Source organism: Solea solea, chromosome 16 (genome assembly GCF_958295425.1).
Source record: "Solea solea chromosome 16, fSolSol10.1, whole genome shotgun sequence".
Lineage (NCBI taxonomy): Eukaryota > Metazoa > Chordata > Actinopteri > Pleuronectiformes > Soleidae > Solea > Solea solea.
In genome coordinates, this window is record NC_081149.1 from 21,342,206 (window position 1) to 21,362,103 (window position 19,898).

A 19,898-nucleotide genomic window follows, 5' to 3' on the forward strand; every position below is an offset into this window, starting at 1 on the left:
AGACGAGGAGAGAGAGTGCAGCTGTGTGTGTTTTCTCCGGAAGACAATGACTTCTCGTGTGCTGATGCTGCCTTCAGTTCTGTTCTATGGCCATATTAAAAATTCCAGTGCGGGTGTGGGCATATCTCATTAATTTGAAAACGCAGTCTTATTTAAAGAAACTTTTCAGGCATAGCAAATGTACCCTGGCACATTTCTCCTCGTAATGAATACCAATCACATTGTTCAACCCAGGCACCAGTGATGTTCAATTATCATGTAATCGAATAAACCTGCGCAGCACAATCATATGCTGTGATTGCGAGACGTCAGTGTTATTTATCACAGGTTAATAGTATCACTTCATATTAATTGAGTGTCTGGATCGGTGGACTTTTAGCTTGACCTGAAAACACGGCTAATATCTGTGCGGTGGCATTGATTGGGTTGCAAAACAGCAGATCAATACGTCTTCACTCATCCTTGTCTCCAGCAGCAGGGCCGTAACATAAGTCACCTGGAAAACAGCCCAGAGATCCAATCATTAGCTAAGCGTCGCACTTCCAACGTTTGCTTTGGTGGCATCTGTTATTTAATGCGTGCTCAGATGTTGCTGTGAGGAGGCTCCAGGTGCCGCCAGTGTTTGTGCTCCAGTTGTCGGGCTGATCATGTGCTGAGACAACTAAGGTGATGAACTGGAATCAAAGAGACAGCTATTTTGGAAGAAGATCAACACACAGCTTCTGTAAATGTGAAGCTTTTCAGTGTGTTTTTGTCATTGTAAAGTTAATTTGTGTGGATTTTGTTCCACTGTTGGTTGAAGAAAACAGGGAATCTAAAGACATCATCTTACACAGAGATTGTGATGTGAATTTTTCCTCAGTTTACTTACTTTTTATAGACCATAGATCATGCAAACAGTGCTTCCTCTTTGACAAAATTAAGGTAACATGACTAGAGCTGCAACTAATGATTATTTTCATAATCGATTAATCTGACGCATATTTTCTCGATGAATCGATGAATCGTTTGGTCCATAAAATATCAGAAAACCTTAAGAAATGTTGATCGGTGTTCGTCAAACCTGGAAATGATGATGTTCTCAAATGTCTAGTTTTGTCCACAAACCAAAATGAATAACTTCTCAGGTTGCATTTTTATTGCACTTATTATTTATTAATAAGTCAGGCACTCTTAATCAGATGCTTAATAAGAGTTTATTTGTAACTATGGCTTCAGAGTTGATTAAGTTAGAAGTCATCTCACGCCTTCCCTCTCCCTCATTCTTAGTTGTAATTATTAATATATTCATTTTATACAGTATGTAGTGTGTTTATTTCATATATTTATGCTTCTCACTATAATTTCTTTGTTATATAGATGATTTGTACAGAAATCTCTTGTAAACTGTACGTGAACATGTGTCGTGTAGCGCAGCCTCTGTGACTGTGCTGTGCTTCAGCTGACTTGTTGTTTTCTGGTCTCATCGAGAGCCTGTGCTGTTGATGATTTGTTTCAGTGCGCTTATGCTACAGGTCAGCATCTTTGAGCAGCTGCGATCGACGGGAAACACTAGTGCTCGTGCCTCGAGGACCGACGGCAGCGCTCGACGTGTCAGTGGGATTTACACTGTAGCTGAGAAAAGGGATGATTGCGACTAATGATACAATAAGGAACATTTCTTTACCTCATTTATAATCGTACAGATGGATCATACTGTGTAATGTCATCATGCTCAGACTGTTGTGTTGTTCACAGACACAGTCAGTACAGTGGCGTGACTTACTGTAGTGTTGTCATTCTTGATTTAAGAGCAACTCAGATCTAGGTTTAAACCACAATAATAACACTCTTATTTTAATTTTATTCAGAGAGAATTTGATGAATGTCTTGTTGCACTGAAGCCGCGACTGATTAATGCTACTTAAACGTATTTTTGCTCATCTCCGCTTGACTACGCCACATTTTTCTTTCCCATTATGAAAGCTGAGCTGGATCATTAATCAATTTATACCATAAAAGGAATTGCTTTCCACGATACTAAGAGTGAGATACGCCCCCTTGCAATGAGATTGGAAGGCCGGGCACCATCAGCTGAGACCGACACACACACACACACACACACATGCATCTCTAAAAGCCTGTCTGTGATGTTGCAAAGATGAAATGGTCAAGCATGGACAGTGACCCCCAACCATCCCCTGAGTGTGCTTTCTTCTGTGAGTTGAGCTGAAGATAACCCCGACATGAAGCCCCGTCTCCTGCTCCTGCTGCTGTTGAAAATGTCATAGCTAATGCTCACCTCGCTTCAGTCGCTCTGTCTGCCTGTCTCAGCCTCAGTCTGTCCTAAAGCCAAACCATAGCTTCTTCCCTTTGACTCTGTTTGCCAGTAGATAATATTAAATGTTATTGATTGGGTTGTGTTAAGGAAAAAAAATGCCCACTAGGAGTTTAGCAGGAGAGCTCCCAATAGGCAGCTCCTGTTTCCCTGAGGGACCTCATTCGCGTTCTGTCAAAATTGGTGATATGTGGCAGCTCGGCCGCAGAGGGAGGAAAACAGAGGAAGAAACGAGGATAGAGGGAAGCAGAGAACTGGTCACTCTGTCTTGTGCAGAACAGAAAGATGCAGTAAAACAAACGGGAGAGGAGGGGAGAGCGTGATGTGAGCTATTGTAAGGCATAGTCTACAAACATAATAGGTTTGTCAAAGTCTGACTGATTAAACTCGATGCACCTGAAGATGCTGCGGCTCTCTTGCAGCAGTTTAACCCCCATTTATATATGCAGTCAGTGGTTCCTGTTTTCATCTCCCATTTGATCGGTAAAAGGCAGAAACGGAGCCTCACTATCTCAGTCGTCTGTGTGCCAATTTAAGATTGTCCACTCGTGACAAGAGAGTTCATACTTATGGATTAATTGTGGATCAATTTCCAGACACTGTCACTTGTGTCACTGTCGACCGTCATGAAAATGCTGGAATAAGCTATAGATTTGCTTTAGCGATCTCTGAATCGCTCCTTCTGGCAGACTGTGCGACTGTGAAAGTGACACGTTTGGGGATTGGAAGTATTGATATTTGAGCATTGATCCACACAGCACTACTTGCTGTGGAAACATAGTGGTGCAAGATGGTGACCCTCCCTAGAGCACGACCCTTGCCACAAGTACACAGTATAAAACAATTTTTATTTGTTATGTTATTTTTTTATGTTACTCACTTGTCTCCAAGTTGTCATTTGACAATTGCATTTAAATCAAATAATATATTTGTAGCAGATTGAATAAAGGATTGTGTGATTTTAGATGCATTTGGGTCTTAAGACTATAAAAGTATGATTTTTGTTAACTAAAATGACATTCAGATTGAACCATATAGTAAAAGGAGCTGCACATTCAGGTGCAGTTCAGGTAGGTTGTCATGTCAAGTCATTCTGCTTTTCTTCAAACCCTTTATTATTCATTATTTTAATACATCTTAAGCAAAATATTTACAATTACACATTATAAATCGGGTTTCCTGTTAGATTAATGAATATCGTAACTCGTATCTCTTATGTTTTTTTTGCACCTAGCGAGTTGACATGTCTTGGTTAACTAAAGGTGCTTCACACTCTGGACACATAAAGATGAGATGTTGGCTGATGATGGAGCAGTCAAAGGACAAAGAGTGAGCAACGGCATGGGTGTGTGAGAGTGGGAGACGGACTGTGCACGAGGATATTTTTGGAGGGGTAAATCCAGGGTGTGTGCGTGTGTTGCAGTGATGGGGTGGGTGTGAAAAACAGCAGCACTAGAGGAGGACTGGGTGTTAATTTAAACCACGGCCCAAGAATGTGCCATCTCAAAAGATGAGACAATTAGAACTCACTCACACTGTCGCACAGTGATGGCATACTCATTAAGAGAGAGTGTGTGTGTGTGTGTATTTTGTGAGGTGGGCAGTGAGTTTCCGCATTTTCACATTAAATTATTTATATTGATGGGGTGCACCTTATATACCAATGATTTTATCTAACCCCATGAATACAAAACATACTTGAGACGTCAAAAACGATCTCATTTTATTTCTTTACTGGAAAAATACAGTAGTATAATGTTGCAAATAGACCTGCAACTAACGATTATTTTCATAATAATTAATCGATGAATCGTTTGGTCCATAAAATATCAGAAAACCTTAAAAAATGTTGATCGGTGTTCGTCAAACCTGGAAATGATGATGTTCTCAAATGTTTTGTTTTGTCCACAAACCAAAATGATTCACTTCTTTGTTCTCCAGAGCAAAGTAATTAAGAAAATACTCACATTTAAGAAGCTTAAACTATTGAAAATCTTGTTTTAATCCTGAAAAAAGCTTTGAACCGATTAATCGATTATCAAAATAGTTGTCGATTAATTTAGTAATCAATTAATAATCGATGAATCGATCAGCTCTAGTTGCAAATATACAGTATGCGCGTTGCCCGATGGGTCACAGAGACGCTCCATTAAACACATATTAACGATATCATAGGAGTCACTGGAGGGTAGAGGGGGTAATCGGCCGTAACATAAAATAACCCAGACAGTCGGTCTGTGGGCCGTGTGCAGTCCATACCAGAGGTAAACATGAAGCACACCGTTCAAGCTGCTGAGACTCACAGCAAAGACACACTTTGTAATTGCATCTATAAATCCTGTATTAGCTGTACAGGTATAGTGTTGTTCATAAGTGTTTATAGCAGGTGCAAATGAAGCCTTGCGTTGGTTCATGCAGGACACGATCGTCATACGCCCCAGTTGTAATCAGCTGACTGCAATCTGTTAGTCATGGTCCAATCCCAGTCATTTAAAGAACACTCTCACTTGCTACACCAATGCTGCCTCTCACTGTCGCTGCTGGCAAAGCTTTGTCGCCTCCACCTTTCTAGATTAAAATGTTTTCACTGTCTCACTCTTGTCGGGGCATTTCCAGCATTGTGCTCCCTTGCTGGTTTAGCATGCTCTAACTGCATTTCCATTTGTAGCAAAAAAAAAAAAGAGGGTTTAATTATAATGGAAGTGTTCCTGATTGAAGTATGATAACTTAATCATTGACAGGTTCCCTGGATCTGTGCATTAAGAATGCTAAACAGACAAGGGACTGCAGGCAAGATGTATGGCTTTGATTTCCAAAATGTAACAATAACAACAGCAACCAAAATTCTTTCTAGTGAAGGATTTCTCTTCAAACTAAAGCATTTGCTCAATGATATTTCAGTCTCTAAGTATAAGATATCAATATTGGCAGATATTGTCTTTAAAATGTATTATCGGATATCGGCAAATACACCAGGATCTGCCGATATGACTAATGACTAGAGCGGTACGGCTAAATGGGCCGCTACATCCTTGACTTCTAAGCAGCCTGCTGCTCGCAATCAGCGGTGCTGTTACTAAATACACCAGACTCCTCTGTTAAATATTGAGATTTTAGACATTTCCCTGGTAGTTGTTGGAGATTAAACCACGTTTTTAGGATTGTTAAGTCTGATTAACTGAGCTACAGTTAGGCATTGTTCGGCTTGATTTCTGTGTCGGACGTCTCTTCCTGTGACGGCACTCTGGCCAGTCAGTGGCCGGCATTCTGGCAACGTCACGCATAGTACCTACTCAGCGTGCTTGGAACCTCGCCAGAGCAGGTACTAAAAAACAGTACCTGGTACCAGGTACTATGCTAGTGGAAACGCAACTTAACCGTGCCGAGGCGAGACGAGAGAGCCGGTGGAAACACGCCATATAGTGTAGAACCAGAAAAACTTTCACACTCCACTGTTCAGATGCTTTGTTGTTGTGATCGTCCCCTCAGGAGGACGGTTCAATGTGGTGGGTCCTCAGTTGTTTCCTCAAAACAACATTACGTCTTCTGATAAACAAAGAGGGCATGGGTGCAGGCCAGGCTGCACTCACAGCACCCTCTGCTGGAAAACTTGGTAATTACTTTAGAATGTGTGACGTGCATCTAGGCTGGGTGTTCTGAGCTTGAACAGCTTTTTGAGCTTCGAGCATGAGCGATCATCTCTCTGTTAATTCAAGGATCAGGTCAGTGATTCAAGTCATCAAAGGCAACTGTGGCTATGGAAACTGACATGTCTTTAAATGAAATGATACTGAATTGAATCCAGGTCAACGGTAGTGAAACCCTGTCCTAGAGTTCAAATTCAGAACATTTTTTAACTTATAAAGTACGAGCTCTGTTTGAACATGATAATAATACATTTTATTTTAAGTCAATTGGAATTATCATATCTGTCATGACAAATTTTGTCATTATCTGTAACTGCTGTGATACAGTATGTGTTGTGTCGTGAGGAAACCCTCAGGGTGTCATAGGATATAACCTCCTCGGCTGCAGTTAGTTCTTGTCTTTGTAGTGATTGTGTGTGTGTGTGTGTGTGTGTGTGTGTGTGTGTGTGTGTGTGTGTGTGTAAAAAAAAGAGAACGATTAGTGATATATGTGTATGTTTGGGGCGACACATTTGTCTCACAATAATGACTTTTTTGTCATAAATTTTTATCCTTGCTTTAGCGGTGTGTCAGCTCCTCATTGCCGATAATGGTGTTGATACACATATTGAGAAGTATAATTTCAGATATGGCTTAATATTGATCTCTCTTCAAGTATCGTTTTCTGCCGATGGGCTCAGCATGTACTTGCATTCTTTTGCTGTGTTTCGCACATCGTTTGTGCTAAATCATTGGTGTCATTGAAGGAGTGGTATAGAAATGCTTGAATGGTTAAGGCTGAGAGAGAGAGAGAGAGGCAGTGTCTGCGTGTTCATTACTTAGTGAAGCTTTCTGGGCCTTATGCATAAATGGATTATTTTGTAGAATGTGCATACATCATTCAAAATGATGCAGGCTTTTCCAATGTGCTTGTGCATATGCGTGACAGAGTATGAGGTGGGTCATTTTGTGCGCGTGTGTATGTGCTTTCACTTTGGTTTCTTTCGTGATTGTGAGTGAGCCAGACCACAAAAAATCAATCAGCCAGAGTGATAAAGAATGAAAGAGCACACACACACACACACACACACACGCACACACACACACACGCACACACATGGACACGGACTGAAGTCTTGGAGCACTGCAGTGAGCCATTGAAAATAAAAGCAAGCTCAAAAAAAGTAGAGACACAGTGTGCTATTCAGTTTTCAGTTATCTCACTTCTTTAATCACACTTTTTTTTCCGTCCCTCCTGTTTGTTTTTGTTCTTTTCCTCTCTTACATTCACATACCTTTTCCTCATCTATTGTAATGCTCTCTCATGCTTTAATGTCACGCACTCACTCAGTGCGTTAACATGCATTTTCAAAAGTCCAAATAAAATCGAGCTAGTCTTAACATACCTGGGTAATGTGATTCATAGTCCGATTACTCCTGCATGTATAAGCTTAGTCGGACTGGAGTTGGACTTTGCGGATGTATAAACTGCAGTACTGGAATCATATGACAGTGGCGGTGTCTTTCTTCAAACACAGCAACCACAAGAGCCGTGCTCCATTTAATTTGTATCACGATTAACATGTACAGCAGGTACCAAACGTATAGAACCACAGCACCGTCCATCTCACCGTCCATCTGTTTTGCCTGTCTTAGTCGGACTACGGCCTTAGCTCAATTAAACGGTGCATGTAAACGTACTGACTCACTCACTCACTGACTGATTTCTTATTACTTAAAACATCTTTTTTTATTGAGGGATTCTCGAGTAGCTGACACAAACTTAACATTTTATTGTTCGACCAACACAAATTTCGTCAGCCTTGGTGAAATCTTTGCAGCGCTGGCCATTTTCCAAGAGGTTTTTATTCTCCAGCCAAAATCCATACCACCACCTATTTATCACCTTTTCCCACTAATATTAGAATAAACCAAAATATAGTCCCAGTCCCTCTGTATCACGGAGGGGGGGAAGGCCTGCACATATGCTTGTCATGCACACACTTTGACACACTTGAGTTATATGCCCTCGGTGCCAACCACCTTGGTGAGAGGAACACGACACCTCCTCTCCTCATGAGTTTTAGCTCCCCCTCTGCTTCTATCTGTGGCCTTCCTCCTCTTTGGTGGACTCACTCTCTGTGGTGGATGGGGCCCTGAAGTTGTGTCTCCATAAATCAAGATGTTACCACCGGCGCTATAAGGCTACTTTTTAATTAAAACTGTGAATCAGTCTGCTGTGATTATGAATTGTTCACTGCTGCCACTGAATAAAATATACAGGACTCACTCCTTCTCCCTCTCTGACTTTTACTCTCTCTCTCTCTCTCTCCCCCTCTCCCCCTCTCGTAGCCCGCTGCTCAATTTTTCACCAGAAATTAAGATTGTCCTCTGCAGGCCTTGGCCATGCATAGATCCTAAAGGTTGACAGCACTGTGTAATAGTTGACAAGCTTAGTGGTTGCATAAATATAATAACTCTAAAATGAGGGTCTGGCGCCACTGGGGTCAACACTATTATATCACACAAAAAGGCCACGAGGACACAAACACTCCACTAAGCCACTGCAAGGCCACTGAGCCCAGTTTAGTACACACCACCGCTCCTGTGATTGTGTTGTAACAAGAGAAATATGTTGTTGTGTTGGATGATCGCATCAAAGCAGGGACGAGAGAGCAGTCGGTGTAATGATGGAAACAAGAGAAAGCTTTTGTCCAGTGATGAAAGAGTAAAGAGAGTGAATGAAATTAACAATGAGAATGGCTCCTGAATATATGAATGTGCAAAACAGTCAGTACTTTGTGTTAGTCCCACTAAAATCAGACTTTTAAAATACACGTTAGTCTGACTGAAATTGCACTGAATTGAAGTTGGACTAACTGTTATTATTATTATTATTGTTGTTGTTGTTATTATTACTTGTATGCATTCAGCCTTACTCGAACCTAGGTGCTCATGTTCCACAGTCCATACTTCTAGGGCTCTGACCCGGAAATAATAAAAGGACTGACAGAGATAGAATTTATGCTCTGCTAGCTCAAAGAAATAAATATTTTGAAATTTAAGTACAGCAAGAAGACCCGGGTGCGAGACCCGCTCGGAATACGGGCCTTCTTTAATGTTCTCCCCGTGTGTGCGTGGGTTTTCTCCGGGTTCTCTGAAGATGGATGATGGATGGATGGAAATTTGGGTATAGTAGCTGCCAGCTAATCCAGAAACGACCTAACACTAACAAGCTGAAAGCAACTAATATAGCAGAGACAGACACACATCACTCATTACACTGATTCTCTGCTAGTGTTTACTGGGACAAAGACAGCAGTCCAATTAAACAGTGTAGTCGAACTACAACCGTAGCTAGAATTAAGTCTGCATGGAAATGTGAGTGAGTCTTAAAATCTCTAAGCTTAAACCAACAGGTCTAATCTCAACAACACGTCTCTTTCAAGGCACACTATTCCTAATTCAAGACCTTTGTGAGTCTTGCAAGCGCAATTGACGCCGTCCTAGGGGAAATGGTGGGATGAGCCCGGCCCTCAGTGGAGCAGAAGTTAGTCAAATGGAGCATGGAGGCAGCGGCGGAGATGGAGCGGAGCGTGGGGCTGTCGCTGTGCTGCTGCCGCCTTGGCTTTACTTTACATTATATCAGCGCGTGAGTGCAAGGAGAAAGGGCTAACTGGATTTTAATCTTACAGCTTTGGACAAACAAACTCATGAATGATAATGGGTCGTTAATTGAAGATACTGGAGCGAGTCTCCCAGTTGTCATGGCGACGGGTTGCAGAGGCTGTGGAGGTCTGCTGGTCTGAGCTGTCGTCAGATAATCATTTATGCTCCCTACCAGTAATCAGTGCCACCATTTGGTTTTATTTGCATCCATGAATAATTATAAGTAAGCAGTTTGCTGTTGGTGTGTCACTGAGCCATTTGAAAAGTGAGTCCATGTGTCGGGTCGTATATGTCAACATTTCACAAACAAATATTCAAACAAATGTACAATTTTCTGTGTGAAACGGTGGTCACAGCAGACACTGACAGGTTCTCTGTTCCCCCTTTAAAAAAGGCCCTATGTGAAGCTTGTTCACTGCCAAATGCCAAGTGTTTCTGTCAGAGAAACTGTGACCTTTTAGTGTGACCTGTCCAAGACTCAGCTGTGCAATAGTCTTTTATATCAACATCTTGATATGTCTCACCTGCCATGTGGGTGGTTCATTGTACTACATATTTTAATACATTTGTGAATATAATTTGATACAGATAATCCCTCTGTTTTCATTTAGGAAATCGTATGCATTTTACTTAAATTTATAGAATATTGAAAATTGGGAATCGTGACTGCCCTTAAAGCAGTCCCTTTACTAAGGGCCTGTTCACGCCAGGATAGACTGAGGGACTCGGGTTAGATTGGACGGCGAATGCAGAGCATTTTCACACCTTCGTTTGGTTCGCTTTCACACTGCACTTTTGTAAGCGGTAAGTCGACAACGTCACGCCGTTACAACAGCTGCCTGCCCGAAGTGAGCTCAAGAAGCTGCCCAGTATGAGCAGCAGGTGAGGCAGCGAGCTATCCGGCATGTCGCTCTGCACATGAGACGAATGCAGCAGAACCGGGAAAGGCGGCGGCTTGCGAGAGACTGCGATGTGCTGCTGTGGTTGACACAGATGCAGAGTGAGGAAGAATGTAGAAGATTTCAGATCGCATATACAGTATGTCTGCAAATCATTTCAATCACTTCCTCTCTTTGGTTTCGTTGGATAGTTTGCATTTCTCACTGTAAGCGAACCTCACCAGGGTTCACTTGTTTGGTCCACACCAGAGTTCGGATGAGCTTTCACACCTGCCCAAACGAAGCGGAACTCTGGTCCATTTAAAGCAGACCAAACAGCTCTGGTGTGAAAGTGCCCTTAGTGTTTGATCCACAGAGATTTTGTTGTGCAACACATTGTCTGCGACTAGAACAAGGTTGCTAATGTGTAGCTGACCCCTCGTGCTGACCTGTTATGGTCAAGGACAGGCGACAGAACAATATCTTTACTTACCGATTCCTTAAAAAGCTGCTTTTATTCCGAGGTTGGTATAAATCACGAGCTTACATCACAGGCACATTTACTGTCCTGCGTCAAGGCTTTTCATCTGTACTGTGTCTGTGTGTGTGTGTGTGTGCAGTAGATATACAGTCATACTGCTCTCAGATTAGAGAAGCTGTCTTGGCTTTGTGGAGACCGGTTATACTCACAGCACTGCGCACCCACAATGCTTAAGTGATCACCTGTGGCAGTGTTTTGTTCCTGTCGGCTCCTGTTCTTGCTGGATGTCTGCTGGTGAGCTGGTCAGACTGACTAACTGCCTCTTTGTTTCACAGAGGCTGCTGTCTGTTGAACTGGCAAATCTGTCCGTCTGTCCGTGTCTGTATGTAGTGCTGCTGTTCTTCTAGGGATGCGCACCTCTCTCAGGCAGAGCATTTGGTGGGATTAAATCCGGGGGACATCCGCTGGAGAGACACTCTTAGATGTCATTATCCCTGTAGGGAGTCTCATCATCATCCTGAAGTGGCGAGGAGCTCGGCACAGCGGCCCCGGGAAGACTGTGAGAAAGACAGCCATGACAACCTTACGTCTGCAAGAAAATTGTGATGATAGGGCAAAAAAAGAGCACAAAAAATGCAGGAGACTGGCGTTGGCTCTTCTACTAGAGCTGGTGAAAATAGCAATATTAAGGCTCGGATAGTAAAATCCATCCATGCGCAGCTTCTAATCATAGCAACTCCTATGCAAAAATACGTGGAGTTAATTGAAATGTGTAAAATTAGTAACTGAAAATGAAAGTCATCAGTCAATATTCAGCCGCAGGGGTGAGTGAGGAGATAGTGTTCCTATGGTGTGTTACCTGAAGAAGGAAGAGTCGGAGAGAGAGGGCACAACTTGAGAAGATTATAGGTGAATTGTATTCAAACTTTTTTTGTTATTACATGTGGACTATGATGAAATCAGAGGATTTCTAGCCTTTTAGAGTTCAGTTAGAGTCAAATATTAGATGATGTACGTTTTCTTTGGAGGGATTAGTCGTAAATGAAAGACACTTCTTTGTAAAAGGTCCTTTAAAATGAATAGGATTGATTTAGTTTTTTTTCTTTATACAGACTTTTGTCCTCTTCCCAGTGTCAGTGATGTCAGTGATTGTATTGGTAGATGTAGTAGACACAGTACAGTATCGGATTAGGACATGTTCTTGCTTAAGCATATTTCTGGGATCAGGTTTCGATTTATCCGCACGAGATGCTGATTTCCACTGGAAGAGGCAGATTTTGAGCATGGAGCCACACTGTGTTTGAGTATCCTCTTTGGAGAAACTGATCCTGCACCACATTCACTTGACATTACCCCCCCCCCCCCCACAGTGAAGTGGTGCAGATACCTCACATGCACACATGAACACTCGGTCCCACACAGAAATACAAAACAAAAAAAACAACAAAACTCTTGCACCTACTGATCTAAAAGAGGCAGAATCCTGGTGCCAAAAATAAACACCTAAGAATGTGATTGATGGAGGAGGACAGATTATTGCAGCTCTAATCTGTGAAAAGCTGACAATAAAACACATTTAAAGTGATTACAGCTCTGTTTTTGGCAGAGGGGGTTAGTCAATGCACTGCACTCCTATCCTGAGCTTTACCTTTCAGTCTGCTGCAAAACTGCACGCACATAAACATGTCCTGTCTTTCACTGCAACTCATGGACTGAAGCACTAATGCTTGGCAGCTGAGGAGAGACAGCAAACCGATACAATGAAGCAGGAAGAAACTAAGAAAGGAGGAAGAATAGTAAGGATGGAGAAGAAGTAAGAATGGAGTGGGGAGAGGGATTTTGGTGACAAAGCCACAAATCATGGGGAAGATTAAGCGTCTGTTCTGTGAGGCGGAGTAGGTGTAAATAGAAACGTGTCCCTTGGAGAGATCCTGGAGACCAAGTGCTTATCTCCTTGAGTGTTGTCAAAACACATTTGTCAATCTGAAGTGTTTAAGTGTCTTTCTGTCTATTGGAGACTTGATATGTAAAAACAACTAACTGATGGTAGATGGAAGATAGTTTATAACAAATGCAGAGCCAGCAAAGACGCACAATCTGCACAAACAGACTCACTCCACCTCGGAAAAAAACAAAAACAACAGACCTTTGGCTTGAGACTAGTGTGTGGACAAACTAGCTGATCGTGCATTATCCCCGTGTCGGACTCCCTCTACTGCAACATGGAACAGCCGCAGGCTGGTTTACCTGTTCAACAGCTGCTGCGTTTCAAGAAATGAAAGTGCTTCACCCTGCGACACTGTCTGCTAACTGTAAGTTAGTCAAAGTGAGTTTGGGGCTGGGTTCAGGTGTGAGGGGCTCACTGGCAGCTCGTGCAGTCACTCAGTGAGGATCATAGTAAATCTAGTTAGGTTAGGTGATCCACAATGTCTTTGGTTATGACATTAATGTTTGTCTCCACTTGGCTTGCACCAGTTCTGGAGGGACATTACATGTTAAGACTTTCATCTGCACTGTCTCCTTCTTGTAGGAGACCGACCAAAGGCATAGGATTTTTGCTCCTCCACTTCTAGCATGATCGTACCAGTAGAACTTTACAAGCATAAATAATCCCCGGAACACTGAAACTCACACATTGCACTTCTGGCCTGCCATGGAGGACATGAAACGCCGTCATCTTGCATAACATTATACAGAGAACAGTGTCTATCTCTGAGACTGTATGTGCACCATGTGTATAATATCTATATAATGATAGTTTTGTAGTTTTGATAATGACGTTTTGTTATCTGAAAAAACGGATAACGTGTGCATGGAATTTAGTTATTTTCACTTGACACAAGTAGCGTGACCTGGAAGTCGTTTTTACTCCGCAGATGACAACAAGCAAATAAACAAAAAAAAAAAACTGAAGATGAAAGAGAAGAATGGCTAGACGAGAAAATCACGCTGACAGTTTTAGAAATCACATGACCCTGAGGGCACAAAACCCCAAAACTGTCAGTGTGATCGTGTTTTCATGTGTTTTCTCACATGTTTAAGCGCAAAATAAGAAAAAAACAGGTTTGTTATTCGATTTGTCATTTTATTTTGAAAATCTCATGAAGAAATGATGCAGGGATTGTTCAAACTGTTTCTGTTTCTCTATTAAGTGACAGTTGTGATCGCCTTGTCCTTTTGAAGGCAGGTTTTCTTGTAACAAGAGCAACCTGAAATGAAGAATCTCATTTTGGAACATACATTTGCTCGGTATAATATTACATACATTATATATACTGTACATGTTAAAAAGTTGACCCCGGTAAAATATGTAGAAATGAACACAACAGCATCTGTGTCTTAATAATGAGAGGGAAGTGTGCTTTAATATGAGTTTTAAATCAATAATTTGTTCCACATGATGCCCAAAGAGCGTTTTGTTCATCTGCCAGACTGAATTGGAAAATGAAGTATTGAGCTGTGGATAATACTGATGAGTGTTTGACCAGGACTCACTCACCGGAGCTGCAGCAGCTGGAGGTTCACTCTCAGTATCAACATGCACCAGAAAGGGCTGAACGTGAAGTTCACATGATGAGAGAGGGATTTAAGTTGGCTCCCCTGTGACTCTGCATGTTCATGATGGATGCAGCGAGCCTGGACCTGAGGCATGGACAAGCAGGGGAGCTGTAGAGCTATGGAGGACATAACAGTGTAGATCTCACACCTAAAGCTCACACACACACACACATACAGCTTATAAATAAAGAAGAAAATTTGTGCAGGGGCGTAATCATAGACCTTATGCACAGGCAGTGACTTTGCCCCCTGTCACTTTCTCCTGCCATAATTATTCCATATATAACAAACATCCACCGCTCAAAGTCCACATACTAATTTTCTGCTCAAGCAGAACTTTGATTTAATGTATACTGTCCTATATTTAAAACATGTCCATAGAGACATCTCTGCCTCAATCTTCTCTCTTGCTTTTTGTTTTTTAACAGCAGCCAATTCCAAACCTTCAGGAAGAGAAACAACCCAACAAATCATTTTTAAATAAAGACCTGAAGGCAACAACAAGTTGTATTTTAGGTCATTTGTATTCTGCTCCTCCCTTTTCATATGAGTTTTTTTTTTTTTTTTTACATCACCTGTCACCACTTGGGTCAGAACATGATACCACCTGTGGGTTTAGTTCACCATCAAAAAGAAAAGCACAGTGTTAAATTAACGTCTTTGCCTCTTCTAGTGCTGGCAAAAGTGTGCGGGTTTGATGTAACGGGCCATTTCTCAAACTCCTGGTATTTCTGTGAGCCCCTTCATTGTGACATTCTTGTTTCAATTAAAAGGAGAAATGAGCCAAGTGCAGCAGCATGCCTGACTTAGCGGGTTAAGATAATGTGCACGCACCAGAGACGCTTTGAAGTCACCCAGAGAGATATATAGAGAGCGATTGTCTTCCCCTACCATCTTCCGCTGTCTTTCTAAATACCAAACCGGGCCATGAATGTGAGAAATGGCCAGTCGCCATGATTGTCCTCCAGTTTTCATGCAAATAACACCATCGACCAAATTGACACTCGCTATATAATGAGAGGAGAGCGATGAGAATATGTGAGCGCCAGAGAGTAAGATAAGTGGGAGCATTGTAAGAAGAGTCAAAATGACTAAACAGAGTGTGTGCGGGGGGGGGGGGAGTTAAACTGAAAGATAGAAGGAGAAAAGAGAGAGGAAGAGAGTGATGGTTGCTCTAGTGCCCCCTCTTTGTGGAAAATAGACACCACTCTGACAGTTGATTGGTGCTGCGTCTTCAGCAAAGCCTGGCTGGTCTGCTTTGGTGAGGGGGCTGGTGAGTGGTTGCTTCAGAACATCATGTACAGACACGGGTCCAAACACAGCACACAACACACAACACACATGCATACACACACACAGTCACACTCACACCACCTTCCACCTCCACAGCAGGCTGCACAGACAGGCTGCATGAATATTTATCAGAGCACTTTATAATGAGTTCTCACATTAGAGCTGTGTTTCTTTCATATTCTCACGTATCGTAGGGTTGGCAGTGGCTCCAGTATCCAGCTGATTCCTCCGCTCATCAGTATGCGGCGCAGTGACCCGCGGTGTTGGCCCGGTCACATTCCCAGGGCAGAGGGGCCCGCCCACTCAAAAGGCTACCACAGACCTGAAAAATGTTTTTAATATGGTGCCGCCCGCGTCTGCCATTGAATCAATTTCAAATCAAAGGCTCCTCGTCGTTATAGTTTAGCAATAAGGTTACATATTTGTGCCGGCTCTCATGTGAACAGAAAACAAATGTCACCTCTAAAAATGCATTAGGGAGAGAGAGCCACTGCTACAGCTGTTCACAACCTTTCAAGCTAACTTCATCAACTCCACACACACACACACACACACACACACACACACACACACATACTTGTACTGCCCACAAGCACACAAACCATTCTGGGCAATAATGTTTCCTGTCCTCTGTGGATTTATTACTATGAGAGCAGAATATGTTGTGATTTTGATTGACTGAGAGGCCAATTTTCCTGGATTGTGTGTGTGTGTGTGCGTGTCCACATTAGGACCTGCCTTCTAATAGTTGATCTGCATTTGACTTATGCAAAGATTCGGTAAGTGCCCCTTGCTAGTTTCTAATTGTGTGATTTATAGCTGACGAAAAAAAAAAAAGAAGAGAAAAAGAGGTGAGCCAATTACAGAGCCTTGTCATGCCTCATATCCCCTGCTCTGTCAACTTTCCACCGCAGCAATATGAGCCATGCCATGCTCAATGTTCATTAATGACTGTTACGCCATTTATAGTCCATTTGGGTCCACTTAGTACCTGGTTTTGTTTGGTTGGGGTGGGCAACTACCTGAAACACTTTGTTCTCACCTAATTGGCCGATACCTCGTAACAAACGGAGGCTGAAATCATAACCAGGCGACGGAGATTGCAGCAGTGCAAAATTAGGACGTGCACTCTTCGTAATTGTGCTGCGTCGGTGAGATTTTATTTCTGTGAGATTATGGTTCGCAGATTTAATTCACACACTAAATAAATTAGCCAGTGAACCCCATGCTGACAAAGGGTGAAAGGCGGGGCACGTCGCGAACAGGGCGCCACTCCATTGCAGAGCCGTAAACTGCATTTAGCCGCTCCAATCTTGCTGTGTCAGCAGGAATAACGCGCGCGTAACGGTTTCTAAAGCAGATCCTGGTCGATGCAGTCACGGGGAAAACATTGTGTTTAGATCAATCCTGAGATTCCTCTCTAATATTAGAATAACTATAATAATATGTAAATTGTACTCTGTGTGAATGAATAAAAGTACAATTAAAACAAATTCATTCAGTTGGTAGAGAAGAGGAAGAAAATCTAAATTCATGAAGCTCTAGTCCACACACTAAAGCATATTACAACATCGAAACATGAAGAACATCGAGAGACATTGTCCCACAAATGAAGTCTTTTTAAAACAAAAATAATGCAACATCAGTTCCCCTGTGTTTTATTTGTCCAGTTTTTCAAATCAGTGTACGGAAAGACGTGACGTTATTGCAGGATGTAGTTCCAGGAAACTTTTCTCAGTACAAAAGAGAAGGAAAACAGAAGAGTGAGCTTTCAGACCTGCGGGGTCTTTGGCTGGTATGGAGGCGATCTGCAGTCCACCCGTGTGTAACTGATATGGCTGCTGTGTGCGCTGATGTGGCTAATAGAGCAAATGGTGGGTGAGATGCGAGGGCTGGCTGAAGGGAGAAATGAGGCCATTAATGTCACAACCTCGCTCATGTTATCCACAGTTTATAAAGACAAAATAAAAATGTTTGTTTCTATATGTGACACGCTTTTAAGGAAACACAGGAGAGTGAGGACTCTGCTGGACTACATCAGTTAATATGCATTTATGCTTACTGCAAAATGAAACCTTTTCCATTGTAAACATTGGGACCTGTATTCCTCATTTGTACTAGGGATGAACCAATGCAATAGTTAGTATTGGTCTGATACTGGTCAAAATCCCTGGATTGGATATCTAAATTAAAAAAAACAAAACACTACAAATTCAATACTATCCGAAAGCCTGAAGTGCTTCACTAAGCACAGTCTGTAAAATGTGAGCTGTTTATTTCCTCTTTATGGGAGCAAAGTATTTGCTATACAGTTACATTATGTTTTTGAAATGGCTTGTTATGGCTCGGCGGTAAATGCATCAGCACAACTGTGTTGTTAACAGCGTCGTAGTTTAAAGGATGTAAAAATGCAACTGCATTGCACCGATATCAGTTTCTGAAGATTACTCAAGGCTGTGATGCAAACGGTGGAATCGAGTCATCGCTAATTAAATCCCATCCCAGGTAAACGTCTAACTTTAGTTTAACAGAACACACTGCAGGGTCCCGACAAGGATAGGTGTGCAAAGTGGAGTGAATGTGTGTATCTCTGTGTCCATCAACTGTGTCTGTATGTGTGTGAGCATGTAGGCCTATTTTAATTGTTGCCATGGAAACAGAGTGCTACCAGAGGAGTCTGGATTGAAAGAGGGCATCTTTCGCTGTCTGTGTCTCACTCTGTGACTTCTCCCTTCTCTGTCTTTCTTCTTGTTCTTCTCTTTTCCAATCACTGTTTCTCCATCCCTCCATCATTCCTTTCTCCATCATTCCTTCACTTTGTTTTATCTCACTAATGTCTCACTGAGGTCCTCCTTGGTTTATATTCTCTGTCTTTCTCTAGTTTTCTACCACTCCCCCCTCCTTCGTTTTCTGTCTCCCAATGCCTCTTTCCAGCCCTCCCTCCCTCCCTCCCACAGCTCCATCCTTCCTGGAGAGTGGTGTGCAATTGACTATTAACACAGGGACCTGTAATTAGTGCTGACGAACCTCCAGCAATTAGTTTTCCCTGAAGAAGTTGTTCTGTCATCTCTGCATACGTCTCTTTATCCCTCTCTCAATGTCCTCCGTGCTTTTTCTTTCTCTCTGTCACTTCCTGTCTCATTAGCTGTCAGCTTCAATAGGCGCTTATTGTTTTAGTGTTTTTTTGTTCTTCTTTGTATGTTCCAAACGACTCGTTATAGGCAGTCATGTATGAGATACACACACAATACACTGCACAACAAATTTATGAGCAACGACACCCCCCCACTGTCCTGGGCATCTCTGCCCACAAACCTAAGTGAACATCTATTCCCAAAGAATGTACTCCCACACCGAGTATACGCTAGCAACTATATGCTAATACACTGGAGAACACATGCACATCCTACACACAGATGTAAACACAGTGAATATGCACAGATCTGCTTGTGTGTCCAGTGGTGTCCCACCTTGCTTCTATCAACTCTCCATCTTCTCGGTGTCCTCTCTCCCTCGTTCTTTTCACCTTTTTCCGCGGCCCACCTGCCTCTTGGCCCCTCCCCCCCGCATCCCCATTGATGAAAAGCTCTATAAATAAGCACACAATAGAGGGTGAGACACAGTCAAGTATTGTGTGGGAGGCAGGTGGAAGGATGGAGGGATGGACAGCAAACAAGTCTGAGTGCTAAACTAGGCCAATGGGGGTTGAGAGCAGGTATCATATCAAAGTCTTTGGAAATCACTCCGGGTGCCTCCTCTGTCAGTCCGTTTGTCTCCATCTCAGGTCGGTGTGTCACTCATCTCGCTCCAGACAGTTTGTCAATCAGCTGAAGTTTGCATGAAGCCTTGTTCTCCTCCGTCTGCCCCCTTTTGCTTGTTCTCGTTCCTAATATCACTTGCTTATATCCTTCGCTCTTTCCCTCCCTCTGTTGCTCCCACTTCACTCCTTTCTCCCGTCCTCCCTTGTCAAGAATCCAGAATCTCATCTGGAGGGAGAGTTTATATCCTCCATAATATATGCCATAATGCTGCTTCAGAGGATTGGCCATCAATTATTGATCGATGTGAGAATATAC

General features: G+C 42.5%; 1 protein-coding gene across 3 annotated transcripts in view; it reads left to right on the top strand.

The window, feature by feature from the left end:
* grin2ba (glutamate receptor, ionotropic, N-methyl D-aspartate 2B, genome duplicate a) overlaps positions 1 to 19,898 on the top strand; it is a 122,481-nt gene that overhangs the window by 10,850 nt on the left and 91,733 nt on the right. The gene's annotated exons all lie outside the window — the stretch shown is intronic.